The sequence below is a fragment of the Poromitra crassiceps genome, assembly GCF_964638095.1.
Source record: "Poromitra crassiceps genome assembly, chromosome: 6".
Taxonomy (NCBI): Eukaryota; Metazoa; Chordata; class Actinopteri; order Beryciformes; family Melamphaidae; genus Poromitra; species Poromitra crassiceps.
Genome location: NC_139627.1, coordinates 799,107 through 817,146, shown reverse-complemented (window position 1 = coordinate 817,146; position 18,040 = coordinate 799,107).

The window sequence follows — 18,040 nt, the reverse complement described above, 5'->3', positions numbered from 1 at the left end:
CCACCAGATGCGTTCCAGCTCTGTGCGGGTCCAGTAAAACTGCCCGGAACACACTCCCGCCCATGTTAATGGATGGGCAATACATGCGGTACGTAAAGAATACGCACCTGTTCTATTTTTGTCGGATCCGCATGTCTGACAAATGACATGGGTGTGGGTCTGTTCAGGCATCTGCACAGAGCCGTAACGCAGCCAGTGGACATAGGCCATTACAGTAACATTTTAAATCTGTGAGGTCAAGTGAGAAGAATTCACACAGTCACATATTCTGGAAATGATCTGGTATTGCCCACAAGATGGAGCCAATGTCTAGTAGAATGTGGGATGAGCTATTTGGTCAATGGATGTTGGTCTGCATTCAACCACATTTATCAAGAAATCACACCATCAATCAGCAGTTTAGCTTTGTCTAGGTGTGGCTTACTGTTTCCTTTGTTTCCTGCTAAAAAATAAGTAATTCAGAGCAATTCAGCTATGTAGGCCATTAAGTGATTTATAGACTAATAACAGTATTTTAAAATCTATTCTATGACACACTGGCAACCAGTGTAAGGACTTAAGAACTGGAGTGATATGATCAGCTTTCTTAGTCTTCGTTAGAACTCTAGCAGCAGCATTCTGAATGAGTTGAAGTTGCCTAAGTTCTTTTTTGGAGAGATCAGAGAAAATGCTATTGCAGTAGTCTAACCTACTATAGATGAAGGCGTGAATTAGTTTTTCTAGATCCTGTCTGGACATGTAGCCCCTAATTCTTGCTATATTTTTAAGATGATAAAAAGCTGATTTTCTGATTGATGGTGGAAAAATGTGGGAGTTAAAGTTGAGATCAGAATCAATAATAACGCCAAGATTTTTGACTTGATCCTTAGGCTTCAGGGATCGAGACTCAAGGCGTGCAGTGATTTTAAGCCTTTGTTCTTTGGGACCAAAGACGATCACCTCTGTTTTGTCTTTGTTTGTAGTGTCTTGGTGGATGTGCGACCTGGTAGCTGGGCTGCTGTAGTGTCTTGGTGGATGTGCTGCCTGGTAGCTGGGCTGCTGTAGAGGCTTGGTGGATGTGCGGCCTGGTAGCTGGGCTGCTGTCGTGGCTTGGTGGATGTGCTGCCTGGGTTTGGGCAGCTAGCTGTGCTACTGTGAATCAGGCTGGTAGCAGGGCTGCTGCTCAGTAGGCTTAAGAGTAGGCCACAGTTTGTAGAGCAGCTCTCAAAGCACGTATAGTCCACAGTTTAAAACATGTAGGCTATCTCAAACAAGTTAAAAGTCAACAATGTAAGAAAATAATGTAGTAAAAAGTAGGAAGATGACACTAAATCCAATAAAAAGAGACACAGGCATGCTGCCATCTTGGAAAGGGGGCGTGTTGTCATGTGCTGGAACTGCTCAGGGAGGAAAACATTTGACAGGTTGGCATGTGAATCAAAGGGTATTGCACATTGATAGTTAATATTGCTACTAGACCAGAGTGAGAGTAAGAGCAGCCAGACTCTCTCCTGTGCTGTACTGTAGGCCTACAGCACAGGAGAGAGTCTGGCAAGCAAGACTATCATACAGTATATGACATGACTGTATGATAGAGACACATATACTGTGACTGTGAGAGCACATAGATGGATGCTAGAGAGGGAGCGAGAGAATGAGAGAGAGAGCAGAGAGAGATCAGAGAGAGAGAGAGCAGAGAGAGATCAGAGAGAGAGAGAGCAGAGAGAGATCAGAGAGAGAGAGAGAGCAGAGAGAGATCAGAGAGAGAGAGAGAGCAGCTTGTTTCACAAAAGGCCATGGCTGGAGGAAGACATCTATTGGCCCTGGTGCCAGTGGGGCACACAATGGCATTAACCTAATGAGTCTTTACATAGTAATTAAGGGTTCCCCACCGAATGATCCTCCCTCACTCTCTGTACTGAAGGAGAATTAATTATTAGTATCAATCAATGATGTTATCTGTGGCTGTGACTTGGTTAAGGAGGGAAACGGGCAGACAGTGGCATTTAGCTGTGATTAATGAACTGACCTTCCCTACAGCCTTGGCTGGGCTCTAGAAAAATCTATTCCCTTTCAAAGTGACCTCCGGGGGGGGGCTGCTAGGAACACCCATACACTCGGCATCCAAAATGCACACACAGGCGCATGTACACACACACACACACACACACACACACGTACGCACATGCACGCACGCACAGACCTTCACAATTGGAAGTGGATGGTGCTGGTTGCTTAACTTCAAATCAAACGATTACATCCTTTCTTTCTGTTTCTGAGCAGAATTAATGCAGTCTTTTTTTTTAATAAAGTAGTTAGCAAATTAATTGTCTCTCATATTCAGTCTATAGACAGTTTTAACTTGACAACAATAACAACAACCGTCACAACCCACCTGAATATCCGGTTTACTTCCTGTATACATAGCTGAGCGCAGGCTGATATTCGGCTCATATTAAATGTTAACGTTAGGCCGTGTCTCCGACAGACACATTAAAACAAGGTAGCCTATTTCAGTCTTTATGTCTTGTAGTTGTTGTTGTTGTTGATAGTTGCCATAACAACCACCCCTGTCGGAAAGACGTGCACATGCTGGGTAGGAAGCGCTGTCCTGGAGGCGATATTTTTTTTTTGATGATGGCGAAGGCATAACCCGCCCCTCTCTGCCTCTGATTGGTCTAGCGTCAAACTTCCATCCAAACACATTCGCTTGGCTATCCTGCATTACATCTCTTTCTACAGTCTGTGGTCAGACCGTCAAACTCTTTTTTAATATAGTCATATCTATGGTTTAACGCTGCCACTAATCAGAGGCAGAGAGGGCCAGGGGCGGGTTATGCCTTCGCTAGCTAGCTAATGTTAGCTGCTGGTTGGCGAATGTTAGCCGTTAGCCTCGGGGGGAGGAAGTCCATATATGGTCCATCCAGTCATGGGACACAGGACATTACGTCATCACAGGATAACGCGATTGGCTGGCTCAGTTCAAATCTGAGCCAGCCAATCCCGTTATCCTGCACTGTTTGGACCGTGTATAAAAGGCGACCGCCTAGGGAGAGGAGAGGAGAGAGGGGGAGAGGATGGGAGAGGAGAGGAGAGGAGAGAGGGGGAGAAGAGGAGAGGAGAGGAGCGGGGTGGGCGGGGGGAACCAGAGGAGAGGAGTGGAGTGGGGTGGGTGGGGGGAACCAGAGGAGAGGGGAGGAGAGGACTCCCACCACCAGGCTGCCACCACCCGCCCTGCCCAGGTCCCACACCCCCGGCTAATTAGACCCCCCTCCAGAACCCCGCGCACCAGGCGGACCCGGTGCATGGCGCGACGCAGTAAACAAACTCATGTTTCCCTCGTCACCAGTCATGCTGGACATCAGTACAAGTGTGAGATCCCTCTCATTCCCGCAAATATGTAACATAGCCTATGTAAATACAGTGTTGTGTAGTGGACAGGTCCGCCCATAAGGGGGGGTAAAGGGGTAAGCTTCGAGGGGCGTCGCCACTAGGGGGGGCGCTGGAGCCAGGCAATTTTTTTTTTACACTAAAATATATCTCCCATCCTGAAAATGCGACAACTAATTTATTTTTTTGCAAGGAGTCGAACAAATACACAAAACACAGCAGCAGTAACAAGGCATGCTTGGGCAGGAGTGCTCCTGTGGAAAATAGTGCCATTCTGATGTAATCCCCCATCCGACCAGTGCAGTGAGAGGCAGCAATGTGCCGCAAGGCATCTAGTCTGCCGGAAAGCCAAAAGAAGAAGAAGAACATGGCAGGCTTGGGGTGGACCATTTTGCTTGGGGCAGCAGTGCAGGGACCATTTATAGTGTAACACACAACACAGACAGGTGATGGCAAACAAAACAAGACCGGTGATGGCAAAATGCCAGGAGCAAAACAAAAGTCAGGATGCCAAAATCGCAAGGCAAAACAAAAAGCAGGAGCAGGCAAGGGCTTAGTCCCAAATAATAATCTGTTAAACTTTTTTCAGTCAGCTCCGAAAGCTGCAGCGTTGATATGAGTAAAGCGCGTGCGGGGGAGGGGGGGGGGCATAGTGGCTGGACCCTTCCAGGGGCACTGCCATCTCTCTGGGCGGCCCTGGTAGTGGAAGCGATCATCTTGCTCTATAATGACCAGAATGGGTGTTGTTCAAACTGAACATTTATTTCTTCAACATGCTGCAGCAGAAAGGGAGATAAACAGCGGACACTATTTTCATAGTTAAGCTATGAAGTAGCCTACTTCCCCCCGCAGCATCGTGACATTGAATGAAAGTATAGGCTATAATGGCTCCTTTGAGATGACTTCTGGCTCGCCTGGGAAGCAGGCGAGAGCAGCCGAGTGCAGTCAGCCAATTAGAGGCAGAGAGGGGCGGGTCATGCCTTCGCCTAGCCTTCGCCATCACAGGAAAAAAAAGATTGCGTCCCGGAGCTAGCCTGAGAGGCTAAAAAAAGCTACATGTTACAGAGTAAGCTGACTATCAGTACGTTATTGCACGCATAGGCCTATCTTTACATTTAAACGTTTACATAGCAAAAATAAAAAAATAGAAATAGAAGTAGGCTATGTCAGTGTTTTCCCCTGAATAGCTGAGAAAGTGGACACTGTCAATAGTTTGCACTGTGAAGCTGATACAATTCAGGTGGCGGTAATGCAACATTTAAGGATGCCAACCGCCATAAAACACAGAAGAAGAAGCTGAGGAAAAGGAAGTGCTGTGTTGTTGCAGCTGGTGAAAACCGTCTATACTGACTATTACTTATATACTCATTTCTGCTAAATGTACCATCCCTGTTAGCGTATTATCCCTCAAAGCCTTCGTACACCTACGTCCACTAGCATGCACATGTGGTGGCAAGTAGCGGCGATAATAATGATGTTAATGAGTGCCTAAAGCCTGAATCCTTCTCCTGTGATTTTCCATATTTCTGTTCCATGGGCCTCAGATTAACATTTTTATATGAGGAACATTCACATTAGGACACGACAGGTCGAGCATAGTAGGCCTGCATTGTTCACACTGGAATACAAAACAGGTCATCCACACCTCCACTAAGTAGTTCATTGAGTGTATATTGTCACTAAAGACATAAACACAATGAGTATTTCAGAATGTGTGAAAGTGCGTGTTTTATATTGTAGATAAGCATTTGGTCTTGTTATAGTTAGACCCATTGTCTGTTAATACAATCTAATAAAAAAATAAAAAATAAAAAAAAATAATGCCCTACGTTTAGATTGTGACTTTTTCAGACCTTTAGGTAAATGGCATGGTTTTTGAATGGGTTTTGGTTAAACAAGAGGTAACTGAGAGACACAAGATTCACTTCATCTGTTTCTCCACTGCATTCACATTAACCTTTTATGGATACGCCCACTTTTCCACCTCCCCGTGGCCTCATGGATCTTTCTGTGGGTCCAGGTCATTAAAACATCTGTAAACCCCTGGACTAAGATAGGACTATATAGTCCTGATATATAGTCCTATCTTAGATTTACATATCCCATATCACCAGTAGGCCTATAGCTGAGAAATTAGACAATAACCATCCACATAGCAATAATGACCTACAAACAACTCCAGAAAAGGACTTGGACGAGCAGCGAGGCTCTCCAGGGAGATTTATTACTGTGTTAGTCATCATCTATTCAGCTCTTTCCATTAGCTCAGGTTCTTACCTTCTCCAGCCCGCGCTAATACAGTTCTAAGTGCTGATATGATAAAATGATACGGCTGATACGCACATTTACGACGCCCACACCCATACACAGAGGAGGCCAGACACTTGAAGGTCAAGTGGAAGAGGGGGAGGGGGCAGTCAATTTCAAAGGACCTTTTGTCACAACCTTATTGAAATGCATCAATAAAAACGGGCCGCCGAAGCCTTTTCAGAAATCAAATTGTCATGTTAATTCATTTTGATTGCCACATTGGAACGGCTAAACAAAATGAATGGCGGGGGCCAGATGCGCTCGCCGAAGCGTAACTCTGGATATTTCATAGCGAATTAACCTCCATCGACTTGCCCCATGGATCTTCGTGCAAATTCTGATCAAAAGCCCACACGTGTGGAATTCCAATCACCGCTTTGCTAACTCATTGATTTGCATGCCGGAGAAGTACACACTAAAAGCCCACTGAAGGCTGTACTGCTGAGTGGGAGTTTTTTTTATTCTTTGCAAATCAAAGAACGAAGAGGATTTGAAATTTCATCTGAAGCGTGTGCTGACATTAAATGGAAGAATTATTCAACCGCTCGTTCCCCCTTTAATACCATCCAGCACTTTTTCACTCATGCAGACTCATATTTTGTGTCTATTGGGATTGACACTGAAATGCACTCAAACATAAGAATTCAATGCATCAACTATTCTGAAATGCTGGGAGGGACTTGAAAAATGACACAACGGACTCCGACCAAGCAAGGGAAAAGTGGTTAGTGGGTGTCTGTAACTCTGCATACGGCGGCCAGTGCATTGGCCTCAGCTATAGCCTACTCTACATAGAAACTGTTGTAATCTATACCTATTGCAGGATAGATTACAACAGCTACTTACTCCTCATAAAGGCAGCGCTTCCCAACCTTTTCCAACTCAGGGCCCACTTGAAAATCTCAAGGAGGTGGTTTAACCTGGAAACCACAGAAGAACCACCTCACACCCACACCCCAGGTCGGATTGGGCTGAAAATTTGCATGGTGGTGTCTTATGATCTGGGGAAGGTCATCGGCAGGTCATAAAGTCCTGTAACCACCTGGAAAGTCATATTGAAACCACCTGGAAACCTCGTCAGACCTACACCCCAGGTCGGATCGGGCTGAAGTTTTGCATTGTGGTGGGTTATGATCCAGGGAATGTAATGGGCAGGTTCTAAAGTCCTGGAAACCACCTGGAAAGTCCGGGAAACTACGTCAAAACCACCATCATTTCCTGCCAAGCTTAAGGCACAGTTGTATTGCTTTGTGCCTAGTCAACGCAGGCAATGCCGGGTACATGGCTAGTAGTATTTAAAATACAATATATGAGTATTCCATTAGTTACAGTTTAAACAATTAGTGGTATTCTGAATACATTACTTTAAAATAGATTAGTTCAAGGGACTGATTGATTTGTTTGTTTTGTTTTATTTGCTCTAAAATTCATATGAGGAACGCATTTTAGAAATGTGCAACTATTTGTGCATGCAGTGCAGCTGCCACACAGCACAAGACACTGGCAATGTCAGAGGAGACACAGCCAGGACTCTGTCAGGAATGTGTTTCTGACATAGAAATATAAAGAACATTTTACTACAAACATTCTGAAGAAGGTCACAACATTACATCAGTGTGCATCGCCACCACATTGCCCTCGCGTTTGTGTACATTCACAGTGACCCAGACAAATGGCTGAGCAATTCTGAGTATCCCAAACGTAATCCAAAGTATTTAGAATATGTTACTTAAGTTGAGTCATCTACATGTAATGGATATTATGTTACAGATACATTTTAGGGCATGTATTCAGTTATCTGTATACATTTGAAAAGTAACCAAAGAGAGCAAAGAACATGGTATTGAGTCACTGTGCGAGACAACAAGCCGTCTGTGTTGCATGAGAGACAGAGAGAGGAGGGGCTTTATGAGCCATCTGGACATACTGTACTGTCTTCTTGATGCTCTCTGCCAAAGTGAGAAACAGCTTTAGAAACACATTGAGAAACACCCCCCCCCCAACACACACAGACACACAGACACACAGACACAGACACAGACACAGACACACACACACACACACACACACACACACACACACACACACACACACACACACACACACACACACACACACACACACACACACACACACACACCATTATATATACTGGACATTTTACACACACTTATTACATGGACATTTACATGAACCCCACTATATGTCACATTAAAGGACTTTTACTTTGCACTTTATAATTGATAAGTTGAAGATCGTCTTTGTGTCTGTGATCGCTGTGCTGCATGCTGCACAAAAACTCATTCCTCGTTTGTAATATGATTACTCACTATGGCCATTAAAATGATCTTGAATCTGAAGTCGTCTGCATCTCCAAAACAACCGTGTGATGAACTGACCCAGGTGATAAATGACCCAGGTGTTAAATGGTGCCACTCAACCTTTTCAAATTCAATAAACAAGTCGATAGGTGAATTTCCTGCTCCTTACGTGGGTCAATTGAAAAATCTGACCCCTGACCTCCCCTCATCAGGAGGGCCAGAGGGACGATTTACTGTCAACACAGCACATCAAAGTCAGTGTATGGGGCAGCTGCGCTACATTGTTACTTTTCCCAGAAATGTCCCCAGCAATTTAAAGGAACACTCCGCCGATTTTCAACCAACTTTATATCATTAGAACATCAGTAGTATATCAGAAAACTGTAAACAGGTTTGAAGTCATTAATTTAGTTTGATAGTTATTGAGAGTTGATTTGAGTTAAGTTGTGGACCAGTAATGTTATTCATGCACAAATGACATCACTGGTCCACAACTTTACTCAAATCAACTCTCAATAACTGTCAACTTAAATGAACGACTTCAAACCTGTTTACGGTTTTCTGATGTACTACTGATGTTCTAATGATATAAAGCTGGTCGAAAATCGGCGGAGTGTTCCTTGAAGTAAAATCCTAGTAAATAAGATCCTATAGGGCCAGAGATGGGGACTTGGACTTGCGACTTGGACTTGAGTCACACTTATAGGAGAATTCTATTTTTTTACAACATGGACCTTATTTCCAGCTGTATTTATACTTTATAACTCACCCTGATGAGACATTTCAGAAAATGATTCACTATAAAGCTAGAACGTGAAACAGCCTGGAACAGAGGCCATAGGGCAGACATGTCCAAAATCAGGCCCGGGGGCAATTATGGCCCGTGGACCGATATTAAGGGGCTTGTCTCTCAAAATATACTATCATGTGGCCCCGCCTCCACACAGTATTGGTTAATCAAATCAAGCAAGTTCACTTTTTTCCATTCACCTAACAATGACAGCACTATCATACAGTTTGTAGACAAGCGCCAAGGAGGAACAACGCAGGTGGAATTAATGTTTCAGATGGTAAACAAAACATTTTATTGTATGTGATTTTTTTAATAACCCATATGATGAGAGAAGCAGCTGACCCCCAGGTATTTTCACATTATCTAATCTAGCCTGCATTCAAAAAAGTTTGGACACCCCTGCCATAGGGGCATCTGCAAAGCATGTATTACGTCCTTTAAATACCGTAAAACCTCAAATAAACGCAGAGTCCCAAATAGACACCGGTCCCTGATAGACGCCGGGTCTGGTTACATGTTTTGTAAATAAATGCCGGTCCCAAACAGACGCCGGCTACCTTTTCATTACGGTATGTTTTTGTGTTGCGCTCAGACTGAATTCACAGTCACTTACGGTAATGACGTGTGTGTTTTTGGGGGAAGTCAGTCAGTCTGGTTGGGCAAGACAAGAGATTGGACTTTCTCTCCCCTGTCAGACAGTTTTACGCTTTGTTTATACATAAGCGACATGTTTCAAGTATGCATACTGCATTGTTTGATGCTATTGATGACTGTACGGACGGAGTAGGGATAGAGTCAACGTGAGACGCAGTCTGGTTTCCATAAGGACATGGGAGCGGTGAAGAAGTTACCGGTAACGTTAGTGTTGGGCGTTGTAAAAGTGCATTTCTGTCAGCGGATCAGCGATCATAAATGCAGTATGGATTATACCAGACATGTATTGGAAACATTTGGTAAGTCTGCTTTTTGCACAACACTGTATTGTCTCTGATAGGGCTGGGTATTGGCAAGGACCTCACAATACGATACGTATCACCATACATGGGTCACAATACGATTGTATTACGATACATTGCGATACAATACATATTGTGATATATTGCAATACTCTACATAATTTACTGAAAATAAAAAATATAGCTAAAAATACAACACGCTGTGTACCACCCATGTAGTGTAATAATATGTACATCACTTTATATTGATGAATAGTGGACAAATTTAGTCAAAACTACTGAGTGTTGAGTCTCTTACTGAACGCACTGAAATAAAAAGTATTCTTATTGTGTCACTGAACACACAATATGGCGATATATCACAATATTTTTTCTGAAATATCGATACAGTATTGCGGAAAAAAGTATCGCAATATATTGCAGTATCGATTTTATTGCACAGCCCTAGCCTCTGATAGTGCTGCTGGTTAGCTAACGTTAGCTGCTGCCTGCAATTGCTAACATTAGTACCGGTATAACGTTGCTATAATCAAACTGCTTCTTTCCAATGAAACACAAACAACTGAATATGAGCGGTTGGCTAATGTTACTAGAAATTGAGCACTCCTTTCCAGTGTCCTTCGCTGCCTCGCCCGCTGAACTGGCAGTGCTCATTTCTACCGTGCCTTGTTGGTTTGGCCTTGAGGTCTCACTCGCTTGGCGGGCTCTGATTCATATCGCTCAGCCCTACTACAGTAGATCCCAACCCCACATCGCCCCTCATTGTTCTTTCCCACTCAGCGTATCTTCAAAGCCCGTGAAGAAGTGCAAATGAATACCATACTCTTCATAACACCTTGAATAGCTCGCCTCACTGCGTCGTGTAGTGTGCGGAAATGACGGCTCCATTGGTTCAGTTTGGCCGCGGCCCACTCTCTCCTTGACTCACTAAATGAGAGGAGTGAAGGATGTTGCTCTCCTGCATAAGCGCTCACAGCAAAATGGAGTTTATTAAGACCCATAAAAAAAAGAACATTAAAATTCACAACCAAGGGAGCGTGGCCTGACCCTGGGAAAATGATAAATTAGCTTGTGTTGCTCTAGCAAAACGGTCATTTTATACCTTCACCCCCCTCCCCCCTCCCCCTTCCCCCTCAGTGTGGAAGCACTCCAGAGGGCCCCGGACTGTTGGAGTTACGACTACAACTGTTACTTTAGAACTGTTGGAGCAGGACTACGACTGGTACTGTAGAGACTGGCAGGCCCGTATCCAGGGTTTCGAAATTGGGGAGGTCCAGACATGGCAAGGGGAGGCGGATTCGGTGGCGCCTGAAAAAAAAATTGAGTCCCCCCCCTCCCCTTTTTTTTTAGCCATATTTAGAGTAATATATAATTTTAAATAAAAAAAAATGTATTTTTTTTTAACCTTTTTTAGACATATTTAGAGGAATATCTCATTTTAAGTATCTATCTACCCTCAATGATGATGCGCTAGCTAACCAAAGTCCCTTGTGACTCGACATTGCCATCTCATTAATGCTATGCTAAGCTAATGGATCAGTAAATAGACTTTTATGTGCAGATAAATGCTAATTTGCTACGCTGTAGCGCTGTTCCAATGATGCTGTTTAGCAAGTCTGAGCCTCAGGAGTGTGTTGGTGTCTAAAAATCATTGAATAATTGATATAATGTATACATTATTTAAAACATATTAAGCATCTGCAAATGGTGCATCCCACTCATTGTCCCGCTGTTATGTCAAAATGCATTCCAAGTCAAAATATAGGCAATTTAGGCAACGACTTTGAAACATTGAATCACACATGAACAGATTTTTAATTACAGAATTTAATTTATGTGACACACTGTAGATCTTTCCCCTTTTTTCAATATTTCCTGGATATAAATAGATCTATGTACATAAAGGGCTACTTTGCAGATTTTCAACCAGCTTTGCATCATTACAACTAGAAATATTGCGCACTTCCTGCTCTCATTTTGAGCATGCCTTGCACACTTTGCGTGCTCGCTCGCCTGCTCACCTGAGTTCAGCAATTGTGAGCCGTGCACCATGCGGAACCCCTCGCCTTATTATATTAATGAGATGTGGGTAGTATTATGCAAATGGGAAAATATATATATAAATACTATATGATTCCCCCCCCCCCAGATCTTTTTCCCTTTTTTTCTCCACAATTTTACTTGGCCATTTCGCCCTGCTGTTGTTGCTCCACCCCCTCTGCTGATATGGGGAGAGTTGTAGACGAGCACATGTGCAGTCGCCAGCCGCTTCTTTTCACCTGACAGGGAGGAACTCACCGGCAGGACGGAGCGGGTGGTAGGATCACGCTATGCCCCCCAGTTCCCCTCCCCCGGAACAGGTGCCCCGACCAACCAGAGGAGGCACTAGTGCAGCGACGAGGACTCATACCCCATCGACTTCCCACCCACAGACACGGCCAATTGTGTCTGTAGGAAAGTCTGACCAAGCCGGAAGTACTGGTGCCGGGAATTGAACCCGGGTCTCCGTGGTGGTAGGAGAGCAGCATGTTTTACTTCCCTGCATGTTGCCTGAACCTTGTTCATTTGGTGGCAGAAACTCTGTCAGGTGATGTGTGGTGCAGAAACTCTGTCAGGTGATGTGTGGTACAGAAACTCTGTCAGGTGATGTGTGGTGCAGAAACTCTGTCAGGTGATGTGTGGTGCAGAAACTCTGTCAGGTGATGTGTGGTACAGAAACTCTGTCAGGTGATGTGTGGTGCAGAAACTCCACCAGGTGATGTGTGGTGCAGAAACTCCACCAGGTGATGTGTGGTGCAGAAACTCTGTCAGGTGATGTGTGGTGCAGAAACTCTGTCAGGTGATGTGTGGTGCAGAAACTCTGTCAGGTGATGTGTGGTACAGAAACTCTGTCAGGTGATGTGTGGTGCAGAAACTCTGTCAGGTGATGTGTGGTGCAGAAACTCTGTCAGGTGATGTGTGGTACAGAAACTCTGTCAGGTGATGTGTGGTGCAGAAACTCCACCAGGTGATGTGTGGTGCAGAAACTCCACCAGGTGATGTGTGGTGCAGAAACTCTGTCAGGTGATGTGTGGTACAGAAACTCTGTCAGGTGATGTGTGGTGCAGAAACTCTGTCAGGTGATGTGTGGTGCAGAAACTCTGTCAGGTGATGTGTGGTACAGAAACTCTGTCAGGTGATGTGTGGTGCAGAAACTCTGTCAGGTGATGTGTGGTGCAGAAACTCTGTCAGGTGATGTGTGGTACAGAAACTCTGTCAGGTGATGTGTGGTGCAGAAACTCCACCAGGTGATGTGTGGTGCAGAAACTCCACCAGGTGATGTGTGGTGCAGAAACTCTGTCAGGTGATGTGTGGTGCAGAAACTCTGTCAGGTGATGTGTGGTGCAGAAACTCTGTCAGGTGATGTGTGGTGCAGAAACTCTGTCAGGTGATGTGTGGTGCAGAAACTCTGTCAGGTGATGTGTGGTGCAGAAACTCTGTCAGGTGATGTGTGGTGCAGAAACTCCACCAGGTGATGTGTGGTGCAGAAACTCTGTCAGGTGATGTGTGGTGCAGAAACTCCACCAGGTGATGTGTGGTGCAGAAACTCTGTCAGGTGATGTGTGGTGCAGAAACTCTGTCAGGTGATGTGTGGTGCAGAAACTCTGTCAGGTGATGTGTGGTACAGAAACTCTGTCAGGTGATGTGTGGTACAGAAACTCTGTCAGGTGATGTGTGGTGCAGAAACTCCACCAGGTGATGTGTGGTGCAGAAACTCTGTCAGGTGATGTGTGGTGCAGAAACTCTGTCAGGTGATGTGTGGTGCAGAAACTCCACCAGGTGATGTGTGGTGCAGAAACTCTGTCAGGTGATGTGTGGTGCAGAAACTCTGTCAGGTGATGTGTGGTGCAGAAACTCTGTCAGGTGATGTGTGGTGCAGAAACTCTGTCAGGTGATGTGTGGTGCAGAAACTCTGTCAGGTGATGTGTGGTGCAGAAGCTCTGTCAGGTGATGTGTGGTACAGAAACTCTGTCAGGTGATGTGTGGTACAGAAACTCTGTCAGGTGATGTGTGGTGCAGAAACTCTGTCAGGTGATGTGTGGTGCAGAAACTCTGTCAGGTGATGTGTGGTGCAGAAACTCTGTCAGGTGATGTGTGGTGCAGAAACTCCACCAGGTGATGTGTGGTGCAGAAACTCTGTCAGGTGATGTGTGGTGCAGAAACTCCACCAGGTGATGTGTGGTACAGAAACTCCACCAGGTGATGTGTGGTGCAGAAACTCCACCAGGTGATGTGTGGTACAGAAACTCCACCAGGTGATGTGTGGTACAGAAACTCCACCAGGTGATGTGTGGTGCAGAAACTCCACCAGGTGATGTGTGGTGCAGAAACTCCACCAGGTGATGTGTGGTGCAGAAACTCTGTCAGGTGATGTGTGGTGCAGAAACTCTGTCAGGTGATGTGTGGTGCAGAAACTCTGTCAGGTGATGTGTGGTACAGAAACTCTGTCAGGTGATGTGTGGTGCAGAAACTCCACCAGGTGATGTGTGGTGCAGAAACTCTGTCAGGTGATGTGTGGTACAGAAACTCCACCAGGTGATGTGTGGTGCAGAAACTCCACCAGGTGATGTGTGGTGCAGAAACTCTGTCAGGTGATGTGTGGTGCAGAAACTCTGTCAGGTGATGTGTGGTGCAGAAACTCCACCAGGTGATGTGTGGTGCAGAAACTCTGTCAGGTGATGTGTGGTGCAGAAACTCTGTCAGGTGATGTGTGGTGCAGAAACTCTGTCAGGTGATGTGTGGTGCAGAAACTCTGTCAGGTGATGTGTGGTGCAGAAACTCCACCAGGTGATGTGTGGTACAGAAACTCTGTCAGGTGATGTGTGGTACAGAAACTCCACCAGGTGATGTGTGGTGCAGAAACTCCACCAGGTGATGTGTGGTGCAGAAACTCTGTCAGGTGATGTGTGGTGCAGAAACTCCACCAGGTGATGTGTGGTGCAGAAACTCTGTCAGGTGATGTGTGGTGCAGAAACTCTGTCAGGTGATGTGTGGTGCAGAAACTCCACCAGGTGATGTGTGGTGCAGAAACTCTGTCAGGTGATGTGTGGTGCAGAAACTCCACCAGGTGATGTGTGGTGCAGAAACTCTGTCAGGTGATGTGTGGTGCAGAAACTCCACCAGGTGATGTGTGGTACAGAAACTCCACCAGGTGATGTGTGGTGCAGAAACTCCACCAGGTGATGTGTGGTACAGAAACTCCACCAGGTGATGTGTGGTACAGAAACTCCACCAGGTGATGTGTGGTGCAGAAACTCTGTCAGGTGATGTGTGGTGCAGAAACTCTGTCAGGTGATGTGTGGTGCAGAAACTCTGTCAGGTGATGTGTGGTGCAGAAACTCTGTCAGGTGATGTGTGGTGCAGAAACTCTGTCAGGTGATGTGTGGTGCAGAAACTCTGTCAGGTGATGTGTGGTGCAGAAACTCCACCAGGTGATGTGTGGTGCAGAAACTCTGTCAGGTGATGTGTGGTGCAGAAACTCTGTCAGGTGATGTGTGGTGCAGAAACTCCACCAGGTGATGTGTGGTGCAGAAGCTCTGTCAGGTGATGTGTGGTGCAGAAACTCCACCAGGTGATGTGTGGTGCAGAAACTCTGTCAGGTGATGTGTGGTGCAGAAACTCCACCAGGTGATGTGTGGTACAGAAACTCCACCAGGTGATGTGTGGTGCAGAAACTCCACCAGGTGATGTGTGGTACAGAAACTCCACCAGGTGATGTGTGGTACAGAAACTCCACCAGGTGATGTGTGGTGCAGAAACTCCACCAGGTGATGTGTGGTGCAGAAACTCCACCAGGTGATGTGTGGTGCAGAAACTCTGTCAGGTGATGTGTGGTGCAGAAACTCTGTCAGGTGATGTGTGGTACAGAAACTCTGTCAGGTGATGTGTGGTGCAGAAACTCCACCAGGTGATGTGTGGTGCAGAAACTCTGTCAGGTGATGTGTGGTGCAGAAACTCTGTCAGGTGATGTGTGGTGCAGAAACTCTGTCAGGTGATGTGTGGTGCAGAAACTCTGTCAGGTGATGTGTGGTGCAGAAACTCCACCAGGTGATGTGTGGTACAGAAACTCTGTCAGGTGATGTGTGGTACAGAAACTCCACCAGGTGATGTGTGGTGCAGAAACTCCACCAGGTGATGTGTGGTGCAGAAACTCTGTCAGGTGATGTGTGGTGCAGAAACTCCACCAGGTGATGTGTGGTGCAGAAACTCTGTCAGGTGATGTGTGGTGCAGAAACTCTGTCAGGTGATGTGTGGTGCAGAAACTCCACCAGGTGATGTGTGGTGCAGAAACTCTGTCAGGTGATGTGTGGTGCAGAAACTCCACCAGGTGATGTGTGGTGCAGAAACTCTGTCAGGTGATGTGTGGTGCAGAAACTCTGTCAGGTGATGTGTGGTGCAGAAACTCTGTCAGGTGATGTGTGGTGCAGAAACTCTGTCAGGTGATGTGTGGTACAGAAACTCTGTCAGGTGATGTGTGGTGCAGAAACTCCACCAGGTGATGTGTGGTGCAGAAACTCTGTCAGGTGATGTGTGGTGCAGAAACTCTGTCAGGTGATGTGTGGTGCAGAAACTCTGTCAGGTGATGTGTGGTGCAGAAACTCCACCAGGTGATGTGTGGTGCAGAAACTCCACCAGGTGATGTGTGGTGCAGAAACTCCACCAGGTGATGTGTGGTGCAGAAACTCCACCAGGTGATGTGTGGTGCAGAAACTCCACCAGGTGATGTGTGGTGCAGAAACTCTGTCAGGTGATGTGTGGTACAGAAACTCTGTCAGGTGATGTGTGGTGCAGAAACTCCACCAGGTGATGTGTGGTGCAGAAACTCTGTCAGGTGATGTGTGGTGCAGAAACTCCACCAGGTGATGTGTGGTGCAGAAACTCTGTCAGGTGATGTGTGGTGCAGAAACTCTGTCAGGTGATGTGTGGTGCAGAAACTCCACCAGGTGATGTGTGGTGCAGAAGCTCTGTCAGGTGATGTGTGGTGCAGAAACTCCACCAGGTGATGTGTGGTGCAGAAACTCTGTCAGGTGATGTGTGGTGCAGAAACTCTGTCAGGTGATGTGTGGTACAGAAACTCTGTCAGGTGATGTGTGGTGCAGAAACTCTGTCAGGTGATGTGTGGTGCAGAAACTCTGTCAGGTGATGTGTGGTGCAGAAACTCTGTCAGGTGATGTGTGGTGCAGAAACTCTGTCAGGTGATGTGTGGTGCAGAAACTCTGTCAGGTGATGTGTGGTGCAGAAACTCCACCAGGTGATGTGTGGTGCAGAAACTCCACCAGGTGATGTGTGGTGCAGAAATACCGCTCAGTGATGCGAGGTGCAGTCAACATGCAGAGAAGGTAAACATTGTTAATTTGCATATAGTGCCAACATTGTAATGATACAAAGCTGGTTGAAAATGGTCAAAATCTTCCTTTAAAGAAAAGACCAAAATGAAAGTAAGAATCAAACCAAAATTCATCCATGATGATTGAAATGAAAATGAAAGTCTGTAACTTTACAAATGACGGCATGAGCATGAATGTATCAGAGATGATTTATTTCACAGTGTATCTCAAGATGGGCGCACGCACGCACGCACACACACACACACACACACACACACACACACACACACACACACACACACACACACACACACACACACACACACACGAACCGACACACATGTAGGGCGGGGCAATAATCAATATCAATTCAATATCACGATATGAGACTAGGGGCCCTGTTGTTGTACAAGCGCTATTTGCTTTTTGCGCTTGCGCACAGGTTTGCGCGCCGTAACACGTGTCTTACTGTATGCTATCATCTGTCTCGCGCAGGTGTCCAATTTGCGCACCAGGCATGATAACAGCCAGTTTTGCGCCGGGGTCTGTGCGCTAACACAGCTGTGCGCTAACACAGCTGTGAGCGTGCCCTATGCCAAACCAGCCGTTTCCCCGAAAAGTGCATGCTATCGTCTGTATGCTCGCAATAGAGGCGATGCTTGTCTATACAAATAATGAGATATGATTGTTGGTCCATATCGCCAATCCCTACACACATGCACACCCATGCATACAGACACATGCATTGCATACACAGACAGACAGACACAGACACAGACACACACACACACACACACACACACACACACGAATATGGACCAGTAAAACCAGCCAGCTCCGTAGTGCTGCAGGCTCTCAGTGGTGTGAACAGAATGTGAGAGGTTCATTGACAAAATCTAATGTACATTATGTTCATGGCCGTGA